General features: G+C 36.4%; 1 protein-coding gene and 1 long non-coding RNA gene across 3 annotated transcripts in view; one reads left to right on the top strand and one right to left on the bottom strand.

Moving 5' to 3' along the window:
• Lsamp (limbic system associated membrane protein) overlaps positions 1-13,156 on the bottom strand; it is a 2,252,234-nt gene that overhangs the window by 2,170,742 nt on the left and 68,336 nt on the right. The gene's annotated exons all lie outside the window — the stretch shown is intronic.
• Positions 512-12,855, top strand: LOC132648712 (uncharacterized). Its single transcript, XR_009587096.1, has 3 exons — positions 512-713; positions 12,159-12,258; positions 12,578-12,855. It is a non-coding gene; the product is annotated as an uncharacterized LOC132648712 (long non-coding RNA).

The raw sequence follows: 13,156 nt of genomic DNA, 5'->3' as shown, positions 1-13,156 counted from the left end.
CCCCCGGTCGGTCCCCAATATTTTCAAAGCTCAAACACTCAGAGGGAGAGCAGTGAGATTGAGCTACCATCCTGTGCTATTGACACTATATGCCATCGACAATATAAATAATATGTGACACAGTTCACTGCAAGGAAGATATGTTTAACAAAGAAGCAAAACATACATGGGTATTTAAACACTGAGGCAAAATAATAGCAAATTAGAAAATTACAACACCTAACCATACCCACAGAAAGAGTGGAGACAACATGGACCACATTCATGAGAACAGTATCTTGATGGTATCATGGCACTGAGCTATACTTTCAAGGAAAAGCAAGAATAGCTTAGACAACAAAGTAAAAAGCATTTTGTATGTTGGTGTAGTGAATAAAATCCAACGAGTCATTTGAAGCCATTCATGCGGTAAGGCTTATTTTCAGCTTTAATTAAATTCCATTTTTGAAATCTCAATGATTTTCCCTGGAAATGAGTTCAGGCGGGTCCTTTAAGCCACAGTATTCTCGAAGAGCTGGTGCCTACTCCTTGCTCTCTGGGTCTGCCTTTTCCGTTTGGGGCAGAATTGCCTGCCTGTTCCATGAAGTCAGAGAGGATGGCTGAGTTGTCACCCGTGACAAGCCTAAGTGGATAGTTTTGGACATCAATGGCTAATACTGATCTCAGTGCCCTGCAATTTGATTGCTTGGATGATTAATGGATTCTCATGACAGGTTTGTAACACGTTTCATCCTTTCTGTTATTTCTCTTTAATAAAAATGGGATTACCCATTTTTATCATGCTGTATCTAAAGAGGCAGTCAAGTAGAAAGAAAAAAAATCCTGAAATTTATCTTAAGAAGGCAGAAGGCAAAAATCCCAAATCAGTTTTAATTTCTTCATGTTGTCGCAATGTATAGGGGCTCCAGTTTCCTTCTCTGGCCAGAACCTTTTATTATCCACCTGACTGTGGATCCTGAATGCCAATGCAATTGGACGCTAGCCTCCTGACTGTGAATAGAGCTAATAATGCAGATGTAGCTCAGAGAAAAGCTGTGAAGATTAATTAATAAAACATGATCATGATCACTAAACCCACTGCAAACATAAAGCATCTTATGAAGCTACTTGGTTAGATAGTAATAAAGTGAGGTCCCTCAAGCAAAGGGCTTTGTGATGAGTCCCACCGCTCCTCAGTCTGAACATATCTACTTTGTTTCCCTGTTTTGTAATATTTCTCATATTCCAGACACAGGAATATTCCTTTTCACTGCAGAGGTGAAGCTCAGCGCTAGGCTGCTCTGGATCCCTCTGTATCCTCTGTTGTTTGGTTCATCCTAGATGCTAGCTTTTCTTTTTCTTTCTCTCTCTCTCTAGATTTGCTTCTACTTTTATTTAAGAAATAGAAATATTCTGACCTTCAGGTATATTGTGAGGATGACCTTGAACACATCCATCTCTGTCTCTACCTTGAATTTTCAGGTATTGGGGTCCTGTACTACCACACACAGTTTTTGTACCGTTGTGGACTGAGGCCATAGGTTCCTGCATGTTACTCAAGCAAAGTAGAACTAAACAACATCCCAGCCCTCATCCCTAGCTTTTCATTTTAATTGCTTTTTATTTATGTATTTGTGATATGGTATGCGTGTCTCTGTGTGTGTGTTATGAGGAAGTCAGAGGATAATGTACTGAAATTGTTGAACTCCTTCTACCCTGTAGGTTCTAGGAATTGAATCCAACTTGCCAGGCAAGGCAGAGTCAGTTTTAGATACCATGCTATCTTTCTAGCCCTAGCTGTAGCTTTTATTTAATATTTCCCATTTTTAAATTTCTTTAACTTGTTTTTTTTATTTCATGTGCATTGGTGTTTTGCACATGAGAATATTGGACCCCTGGAACTAGAGTTACAGGCAGTTGTGAGCTGCCATGTGGGTACTGAAATTGAACTTGGGTTCTCTGGAAGAACAGCCAGTGCTCTTAAACAGTTGAATTATCCCTCCAGCCACAATTTAATGTTTCTCACAATGACATTTCTCTGTTGAATTGTCTCAGCCAAGAAAATGTGCTTTCCACCGCGAAAAGAATGCCCCTAATAAACTTCTCATCTATTGACTGGTAAGCTCAGTAGTAGGCCTGTGCTTTCCCAAGTCCATCATTCTTATTATTTTTATTTCTTCTGGATCTTTCCTTCTTAATTTGGTTTACATCCTTGTTGCAGCTCCATGCCCCTCTCCTTTCCAAGTCTCTCCCTTCTCCTTACCCCCTCCCCTTTTTTCTCTACCCCTGCTCATCAAGTTTTATCAGGACTGAGCAACATACTGTGGCTTAGAAATGCAGTCCCTTCAGGAGGGAGTGTTCAAAAATCCAGCAAGTGAATCTCTGTCCAATGCAGTCCCTACTTCTCTTGAAACAGGACCCACATGAAGCCTAAGCTGCCCATTTGCTACATCTTTGTAAGGAGCCTATGTCCAGTTTCTGCATAGTCCTTGTTTGATGCTTCAATTGCAAGCCCCTCAGTGCCCACGTTAGTTACTTATTTATTTTTATTTTATGCGCAATGGTGCATTGTCTGCATGCATGTCTGTGTGAGGGTGTCAGATTCTATGAAACTGTTACAGACCGTTGTGAGCTGCCATTTGGGTCCTGGGGATTGTACCTCGGTCCTCTGGAAGAACAGCCAATGCTCTTAACAAGTGAGCCCCAGGTCCATCATTCTTATCTACACATATCCACAGATGTGCATGTGGACAACTAAGATACCGTGAGACAACAGAACATATATTCTCTGGCATGCATATCTTGCAACTATTAAATGCGAAATACCCAAGCAGATCAATTAAAACATTAAATCTAACTAAACTAAAAATACTTAGGACTGAGGCTTGAATTTGAAAGGCATTATACAATAAAGAAGGCTAGTCTCTAGCCTCAAGAGATATGTATACACAGGAGTAACCATATCATGAGATGAATCATGGTGTGAAGAGAGAACAAACAGATTTATGCAGGAAGAAAGGAAAATGCACAATACGAAGACCATACCGATGATGCTAAAAGTTGTGAGGATTATTTGACTAAATTTTTAGAGAGAAGGGCTCTCACTGAATTTGGAGATCGCTATGGCTGAGTTGCAGCAAGTTTGGGGAATTTATCTATCTCTGCCTTCCACTCATTGAGGGCTAGGTTTTCAGGAACACACACCACCACACCCAGGTTAAACAGAGATTCTGGAAATCTGAACTGAGGTCCGTGTCCTTTAAAACAAGCATCCTAAATTCTGCAACATCTCCCTAGCCCTTGCACTACAAATCTTTGAGTGGAGTTGGTGAGTATCTTTAAATTGTAGGTTTTAAGTCAATCCACATAGGCAGTTAGTTCCATAACTAAACGGGCATAAGTTCAAAGAACAGTATAACATAAAGCAGGATTCCACCTTATCTATGCCATATCAGAACAAAACACTTAAAGAAGCAGCACCCATGAGCCAATAACAAAAGTGAACCCTAAGGTCTCAATAAAATGCCTTGACTTGGTCACTGAAAACCATTGTCAGCTATGAAATGTCACAAAGCACAACACTGAAATTATACAGAACTGAAATATATATGTAACATGGATCAATGCAAGTGGGATAATTTATAAAGTGAGATTGAATTATAAGACAACCTATCTTAGCTAAGATTTAAGGACAAAGTAAGAAATGTCTGGTTTTTAACAGTGTTTACTTAGCTTAATTTTTTTACTAAATATAGAATCAAGATTTTACTATTTATTTTAGAGTTGACCGGGTATCAGACATTCTTGCCAGCTGTGATTTCTTCCCTGAGGGTTTAATGGGTTTGTATAATATTTGTACAAAGTAATATTATCATTATCATAAATGTTTTCTAATTATTTCTTGGGATTAATGAGTGCATGTTGTATTATTGATGGATCAAGTACAATATTTATGAAACAGTGATAAGATTAAACAGAAACAAGTATGCATTTTTCTGTGTCTGTAAATAATAAATATCAATTGCCATCATCAATTTTGTGCAAAGTGGTTTAAATATACAACATTTTTGATACATATTTTAATTTGCTAAATACTTCTACTAGTTATTGCGGACGTTGAAGTACAATGCAGTGGTGATTTGTCAGTAATATAAAGAACCTGGACAAAGTCCTTGAAAACTGTATAAAGGGCAAAGATATGCTAAAGGAATATATGAAACCCTTCCAGTATGTTGGGATTTACTAATATGCAAATAGACCCACAAGCGTTCAAAGGGAAGGAACATAGTTTCCCTTAAGATCAGAAATAGAATAAATCTATGTGGTATTATGAATCAATACGGTATGTTTCATCGATACACACTTGTTGATTTAAGTGTATTTACATAATTTCTATTAGAGTATCTCTGCAACTAAATTCTTAAATTTTGACCTGTCTGTTTTTCTTTCCCATTTGATTTCATAATACAGGAATGAGAATCCATATGATTGATGATAAAGAACATAAATTTGAATGTGTGAGACCCAGTTGGAATTTATGATTGGCCAGTGATTGGCTGAGAGATCTGAGAGAATGAGATGCCTGTTAACTCATTCTCTTGACATCATTTTTGGTAACTAGGTCAATCAGCCAAGGACTGTGTTGGTTATAAACGCAAAACAATTTCTCTTCTAAACTACAAACTATAATACATTTTAAGACTAAGATATGAACCATTCAAGAAACATATGTTTGCTAATGAGGTTCTAAAGAAATTACAGCAGTGAACTAACTGATGGAAGTCACTTAAGCAAATAGATTCATAATAGACTGCCGAAGCAATGCTACAGTATTAAATCACGGTTGCATCTTGAATAGGCATAGAAAGTTGCTTTCCCCTGGATTATTTCATTCCAAGTTAAAGAATAATGGTTCAGGGATTGAAATGATCTTGTTTCTAGTTTATGAAAAAAAAATAGCAGCTTGAGTAGCTTAACCTTGTGATTTTTTTAATTTGATTAACTTGATCAGTTTAATTTCAGCCTGTTTCTAAAGCACTATCATCTTTCCCTATGGAAAAACTTATTGTCAGTAACCCTCATGATTCATTTTGCCAGTCCTAATAGATTTGTTAAAAATGAAATAGCATCAGATATAGAGGAATTGTTTACAGAATCATTTTAAAAAGTCTTAGCCTCAGCAAGAAGGCCCTCCTTTTCCCCAATGATAGCCTCCTACCTCACAATGGGGTCTATAACAAAGTTTACCAGAGTGGCAGGTGGCAATGGAAGGACATGCACAGATGCTGTGATTTCAGCAAGCACCCCTGAAACTTTCATCCCAATCTTCTCTGATGTACAAGGTTACGAGTGTGTTTGGCCCAAGATGTAGAGTGTCCTCCTTCACCAAGCATTATCATTTCAGTCTATTGCATCAGAACTAGCTCCATGACAACAAATACCATTTCTTAATGGGAATGATTTAGAAGAGCTTCTCCGAGAGAAAGACAACAGCACTGTTATGCTTTCTGCTGTTTCTGGGAAATATAGTTTAGGTCAATGCCATATTTCTTTAGGGATTTTTGTATTACTGTATGGACTTGTATGCATATCTGACTTAATGCAACCTACGAAAGTGACTCCTAATCAGCTTGCTCTGTTCCTTAGCCACTCAAACTGAAAATGAAGCATCTACCTACACAAACAGAATTCCTGATTAACTGGAACTCAGGAAACAGAAGCGAGGAAAACAGGCACAAATCAAGTTTAAGAGTCAGGAAATAAGTCAGATGGTATGTGGGTTGATCCATCTACAGGTGGTCTGTGGGTAGTTTCAATCACCATAAGATTTAACCTGGAAATTAATTATGACTGAGCAAACGTAGAAACTAAAGGGCTTTTATTGAAAAGATATGTAAGTGTGTATATTTAGAAATACATACATATACATGTGTCAGGAAGTATTATTATGCTAATCTAGAATAAATCAAGGAAATTAATCTGTGATGAAACATACAAAGCTGGATTTGATCTCTTACAAAGGTGAATTCACGCAAATAAGAGCTACATTTACATATAGTATGTCAGCTGAGATATAATTGTGATTCTGTTATTTTTACTAAAGCAAATGTTTTAAGCAATGGGAATGAAAGGCAGTTGCTTTAATTGTGTTTCTTAAAGCCTGGATAGAGGAGCAGTAAAATTTAGGATGGTAGGTAAGAGCTCCTCCGTAGGGGTCTAATGTGGAGTATAGTAAATATTGTTATTAACGAATATATTCTTGTATAATTGGGATGTGTAGAGAGTAGATTTCAAATGTTTTCAAGCCCCTTTCAGAAGATAACTAGATGAGGCAATTGATACATTAATTATGACAATCATTTCATGATGTATATTGTACATCAAAGAATCACACTATATACTATCATTATAGAGAATTTTGTTTGTCAATTTCACCTTAATAAAACCAGAAAAATCCCTTGAGGACACTTGGATGACTATTCAAATGAATAAGTCAAGCCTTTTCTATCTTTAGGATATGTCAGTCACTCTTCAAATTTAATGAAGTTATTTCTGCCTGAAACTGAGTGTTAGCTGAACTGAGATCATTATTAGAAAAAAAACATGATTATCTAAATAAAGTACTATAAATATTTGTGAGTTGCTTTATAAACATACTTATAAAATAATGTCTACTAAGAAAGATATACGCACAGCTCTAGCACAGTAATTTTCCCATTGCTGATCTCAAACTAGCAGCATCAACAGCTGGTAAGAAATGTTTGTAAGGGAAGCTGCATTATCAGGCCATAGAGGAAGACTATGGAGCCAGTCCTGATGAGATCTGATAGGCTAGGGTCAGAGGGAATGGAAAGAGGACCTCCCCTATCAGTGAACTGGGGAGGGGCATGGGAGGAGATGAGGGAGGGTGGGAGGGATTGAGAGGGGAAGAGGGAGGAGGCTACAGCTGGGATACAAAATGAATAAAGTGTAATTAATAAAAAATACATTAATAAAAAAGGTTTAGAAATGACAGTTCTTTAATCCTACCTTACATTTCCTTAACATAAAACAGAAAAGGTATTTGGCTCAGTAGCCTACACTTTAACAAGGAACATCACCCAAATTCTCAGCAGAGGTATATTTGTTCTAGACTATTTCCCCTTAAAAATTAAATTAACCTGGAGTTCCCTGGAAAATTGAATTAACTGTAATATTTCAGTTTATAATCATGCCTATTGATTCAAATGAATTAGCTATTTTCCTTAATACAATATTTGGAAACTTTTATTTCTGTTAATGTTTAGAGAATCAGTTGTTATTCATATAATTACAATGGTAATGAAATGTTTTAAATGATAAGGTATAAGCAGATGACTCAAAACTTCTTTCTGGCTAAGCCACAGCAAGCAAATCTTGGCATTTACATTATCTATCAAGTTTTATATTGAAGGAATGATAAAATATAATGCAAAGATTTTTTAATATCAGATTAACTGTCCAGGAATATAGCAGGCTTCCTGTGACTTGAGAATGAAACACAGAGCTAGTGTTTATATGTCTCCAGTGGAGTTGCGGTAAAGAACTGCATAGAAGAAAAATATTGTCACTTCTCTTGGGGGCATTAATTCTGAGCAGCTGAAATCCAGTGTCTAGACCTCCTGACACTTACATTTTCTCTCCTATCTTTCTCTTCTAATTGCCCTTGGCCAAATGAATGACCACTCGGCCATGAAAACAATCCCACCCCCTGTGAGAGTGAATGATTTCCAAGGTATAGATATAACCGGGCCCTGAATTTTACAGTGGTGGAGCAGAAAATTGCATACGGCGGAAAGTGCAGAATGAAACAGTATCTTTTAGAGTCTGGCAGCCAGTAAAAAGCAGAGATGAGGCAATCAGGGGGAAAGCTAGTCAGGTTTGAGAGCTAACAGAGAACAGAAATGGCAAGCAGTAACAAGAAAGTAGAAGCTGGTAAGGTCAGGAGCCAAGTGAAATGAAAAACAGGAGGGATCAAGATAATTTAAAGAGAGGGGAAAAACTGTTCTTTCTTGAAATCCTACTGTAGGTTCTGATCTCAAGGATTTAAGTTAAGGTCAGTTACAAGAGATTGGCAATGCATGGACACTTTCATGACTCTTTCATTACTTAAGCTTCACTGTAGGATGGGGATGTAGGGCCTACAGCCTTTATTTATATGCTTTCTGAAATGCAGATGTCTTGAAGTAGCTCATTTGGTAATGCTAGCTCATTACTCAAGACAAGGCATCTCAGTGGAATCTGCCCATCCTCTCCCTGAGCACCTGTGACTACTGAAGAGCAGCCATCACCCCTAAGCTTGGCCAGGCCTAAGTTACAGTAGACAAGTCACAAGCAATAGACCACATACCCAATCTTCTATCTTAACTACTCATCTTAATGACTAAAACCATGCTCATTTAGGCATTTCATCTGTTAAAGACACAGAATAAAACCATCCATTCCAAAAGTGATAGACGGCTTGTGTGATTCCCTAAGTTAGTCTTTTTAAAAGAGAATAATCGAAAAGCCCATAAAGTAAAATTCACTATCTTAATCAGGTTTAAGTATAGAGTTTAATTAAATATTTTCAAACACAAATGAGAAAGAAAATTAAGGCATTCACTAGTAATCTAATTCTAGATCATTAAAACCAAAGGCAAATTTAGACAAAATAAGTCCCTTATATGTCCAAATCCATTAAAAAAAATCAAGGATCCTGAGATGTTGAGAAATTTATACAGCGGTCACACAAACAGTTATTGACCTATTCAAAACTAACCCAAAGGTTCATTCTCAGGCTTGTCCTTTTTTTCATTTTAAGAAACCTAAGCAAGGAGAGCTCAAAATAAAACTATGTGGCAATTATGTGATAAATTTGATGGATGTATATAGACAAACAGAAATAATTATGGCCATAAAATCCAATTTAGGTCCTCAATTACCTAGATGGACCGTCTACATTGACCAAGTAAACTGGATAATGGCCAGAAACGCACTCTACGTTCTGTTGTGCACCCATGCCCCGAGAACCACTTCATTGTGCTTTTGTGATTAATAGAAACACCAACATTACCATGGTGCCTGCAAAGTACAAATGTGAAATCTAAATAGAGCATTGCACGTCACGGAAGAAAGATTTGAAAGGTACCTAAGATTTCTCTCCTTCACTGGAAAGAGAGACTGTATTATATGAATGTACATGTGCTGCATACATTGTCTGAAGACAGCACTCAACTGTGTGCGCATGTGTCACTGGTCGGTCTTGACTTTAAAAAAAAAAAAAGACATGAACCTTGGTCATTTAAGATAAGACAAACATCACATATTGGATAATTAGCCACAGGTTGAAAGCATTTGAACAAAGGGGTTTCAATCAAATTGTCCAAAAACTTTCTCCTAAGACTTCATGTTACATAGGAAGAATTTAACCTCTGAAATTTAGAGTGCATTGTCTATACAAAGTTGCTACAACAGAATATAATTTAAAGAATTAAGTTCCTTGGGATTTAAATAAATATTTATTGCTGAGCATTCCTTCTAACACTAACAACACTAGTAGCAGCAGTATGATGAAAACTTGAAAAGGAAATTCTAAGGAAAATTTAATTTAAGAAAAAAATGTGCATGATGGTTAGGTATAGCAGAATCCCTGCTGATGTGGAAATCACAAAACCAGACTTCAATTCACATTTTTTTCATGATGCTACTGAGCTACATCAGAAAGCTCATCTTTTCACTGTACATTATTTCCCTTATCTCTAAACTGTGAATATTGGGTCAGATCAATTTCCAGGTGACTATTGGACAGGGCAAAGCAAGCAAAGCCTCGTGGGCCAAACAGAGACCACTAGCTATGATAACTAAAGTTTGATTTGAAAGCAGCCACACATGCATTTGTTTCCATAATATCTGTGGCTGCTGTGTGCTTATAAAAGCAGAACTGAACACCTGTTATATATATCATATGGTCCAAGAGCCTAAAATATTTACCCTCTGACATCAGTATAAGTCATCCATAGTATCTCTAATATACTCAGCATCTCGGTATCCATGCTAACCCAAAGCCCATATTTAAGGCATTAAGATGAATTATGGGTCAGTTTTCTTTCATGTCCAAGGCCATAATGAGCAGTGTGTTTGTTATGGTCCTTTCCAAGCCACTGTGGAAATCATGACTATATTAATCCTTCACTCTAGCATCAAAATGTAAGTGGTAACAATATATACATTGTTTAAAGACTCTGAATATTGGGAGTTTTGATGAAAGTGATTAAAAATCTACGTAGAAACTGGACAATATCTCAGTTGCAGCATCAAAAATAAGCCATCTCTTCCCTAAGAAAAAAAGAGTAAGTGGAACTATTGATTACAGTAGAGGGCACAAAGACAATTTTTTTTTCTTAACTCCATAATTGAAGAAACAGAAAAAAAATTGTAAGACAGGGATGATATGATACATGTTACTTTAATCTTCTAGAGAAGCACAATCTATATTGAATGTGAAAATCTTATCAAAATTTGTAGGCTTCAGTGGACCCAGACTCTGAAATTACAAATACATTTTAAAAGTCAAGTGGGAAGGAAACACTTGTATGCATGTTCTTTATCATAAAATCCAAAGTCTCAGAGCCTCTCCCTTATTGGAAACCTCTCTCATGACCACAGAGAGGGTCTAAGTGCGACCTTATGTGAATGCTATATTTTTCTGTCCACCAAATGCTTGTGTTTTTCATCATGCATGAGCTATTTCAGAACTCACTTCCTCCACAAGATTTCTGTCTTCACTTGCCACTAAAGACCCTGAAACCTAGGAACTAGTTTCCCTGGCAAACTTAAAAACCTGTCAAGAATAAACAAGAATCATATTTTCATTAAAAGTATTGATTTATATTTAAAATATATGTATTATATATGTGTGTGTGTGTGTAATTGAATGCATGTATGTTCATACACACCATGTATGTGCTGGAGCCCATGGAATTCAGAAGATGGCATCATTTACACTGGAACTGGAACATCAGACAGCTAACGTGGATACTGGGAATCATGTACACAAGACCTATAAATGCTCTTAACTTTTGAGCTGTATCTCTAACGACCAAGTACTTTCAGATTTTAAGATGTTATATGGATGAAATACAAAATCCTTTTGATGGTGTGTTCAGATCCAATCAGATACAATGTAATTCATTTCAGAGTATGGTTCATCACTCCTGTTTTGAAGCCTGTTTTCTGACATTTTCTTATGCTGTGACATAGCAAGTTATATAAACCTTCTGAATGCCAGTTTAATCAATTGTGTCATGCTGAAAGCTTTCCTTTAAAATTGTATGCAGGTATATCAAAATTATATGTTGCTACTCAGACAATTCCAAGTATGTTAATTTGTAATTTAACCCTATAAAGGGATTATTGATTCCGTTTTACAGAAAAAAAAAAAGAATTGTAACCTGAATAAGTTAATGGCTTTATTAATGGTCACATGCTGCTTAAGTGGTATGATAGATATTTGAATTCAGGCCTTTTTCAGTCTAAACCATGAACGCAACCTGAAACCTATGCTGTGTTTTGTTGATTGTTTCATTGGCACTGTAAAATACACATTAGTTTCTAGCCTGAAATGCTGGTGACTTGGACATAGAGATCTAGCACACATTAACTTTACCATTTATAAAGTGTTTGCTCTTTTGAGATGCAATGGCCAATATTGCAAGGGATTCTCAACCATTGAAACTATAATTTTACATCTAGCACAGATTTTGGTCAATTGACTGTAGCAGTATGGCTTGAAGTCTATCCTCTCCACTCCAAGTAATGAGACTAGTTTTTCAACCCAAGTGATATGATTTGCTTCCTCATGTTGGGTCAAAGCAAAACCCATTCCAAAAACAGATGTGCTACACCTACATATGAAAAGTAAAACATAAAAGCTCATGTCAACATCTCTCAGAGCACTGGCAGTAGCTAGCCATTATTAACCATTTTCAAAATCATGTGGGTTTGTTGTTGTTTTTAAGTGAGTGAGATATTCTCTAGGCCTCTCCTTCCACAGAAACTCAATACACACCAGAGTCATTCCCATCTTATCTAAGACCCAAATGTGGAATGCTCATTATATGTGGCAGATATTGTTAGAGTGTATGACTAGTCATCTTAAAGTCTTGTCTGTGTCTCCCTAGGTTTGCTTGTTATTTGCCAAATACACCTCTTACCAATGCCCATTTGAGGTTCACAGACACAAGCCCCAGCATGAATCAACTGCAGAATCTAAAAGCAAAGGTAATAAAAAATGTTTTTATGAATATTATAAGCCAAATGATAAAAATTGCTTTCTCATGTTGTGTCAAAACAGGAATCCTTTCAAAAAACAGAAACCCCTAGAATGTCAGGGACAGAAAGACTGCTGAGTATGGACCTTTTGAAATACTTGACTTTATTTAAATACTGTTGCTTTTTAGGGTCTGTTTATTTTCTGGCAAAACTGTCATGGGATATGAAAATAAAAACTTGCTTACAAAATGTGCACATTTCCTCTAAGAAGCATATTTCAGAATTTCATACAGGAAGTTCCTTTATAACTTGGTGTAATTTGTTACAGCTCAACATAAATGTTTCTAAGATCCCAGAGGAAGCATGAAGAAAAGATATTGGAAATTAGAGGAGAAGCGTAAACGAAGAGTTTGGGAGAGGTCTGCCTTTCAGCCTGCTAATTCTCTTGTGATAATTATAAGCTTCAACCCAAATCCACTTGTCATCATTTCTCACTTATTTGCTCTTTGAGAATATAGTTTTTTTTCTCAGCTATATTCATTTCTCACATGGAACAGTTCCTGCTATTAAAAAAAAAAAAAAAACTATGAATTCTGATGAGTTTCTCTGTGCTTATGTGGTTCTTGTTCACCATTACATGGTCTCGGACAGCCATGGGGAGTGAATGCTTGCTAGCTACAATATTCCGAGGTGAATCTTTAGTAAACTTTGGTAGCAGTAAGTCACTGAAATGTGTGTTTTCTATAGCTCATACAATACTCTAAGAAAATGACTGCATAGTTAAATATGTTATTTGACTAATTAATGGATGGAAACATTGAAATTAGATTATAAATGAAGAACTGGCTTCTGATGATATAATTAAAGCATTGAAAGACAAAATCATATTTATCTTGGAGCTCAAGAA

This window comes from Meriones unguiculatus, chromosome 17 (genome assembly GCF_030254825.1).
Source record: "Meriones unguiculatus strain TT.TT164.6M chromosome 17, Bangor_MerUng_6.1, whole genome shotgun sequence".
Classification (NCBI taxonomy): domain Eukaryota; kingdom Metazoa; phylum Chordata; class Mammalia; order Rodentia; family Muridae; genus Meriones; species Meriones unguiculatus.
The sequence above is the reverse complement of the archived record's forward strand: the minus strand, read 5'-3'. Positions and strand labels throughout refer to the sequence as shown.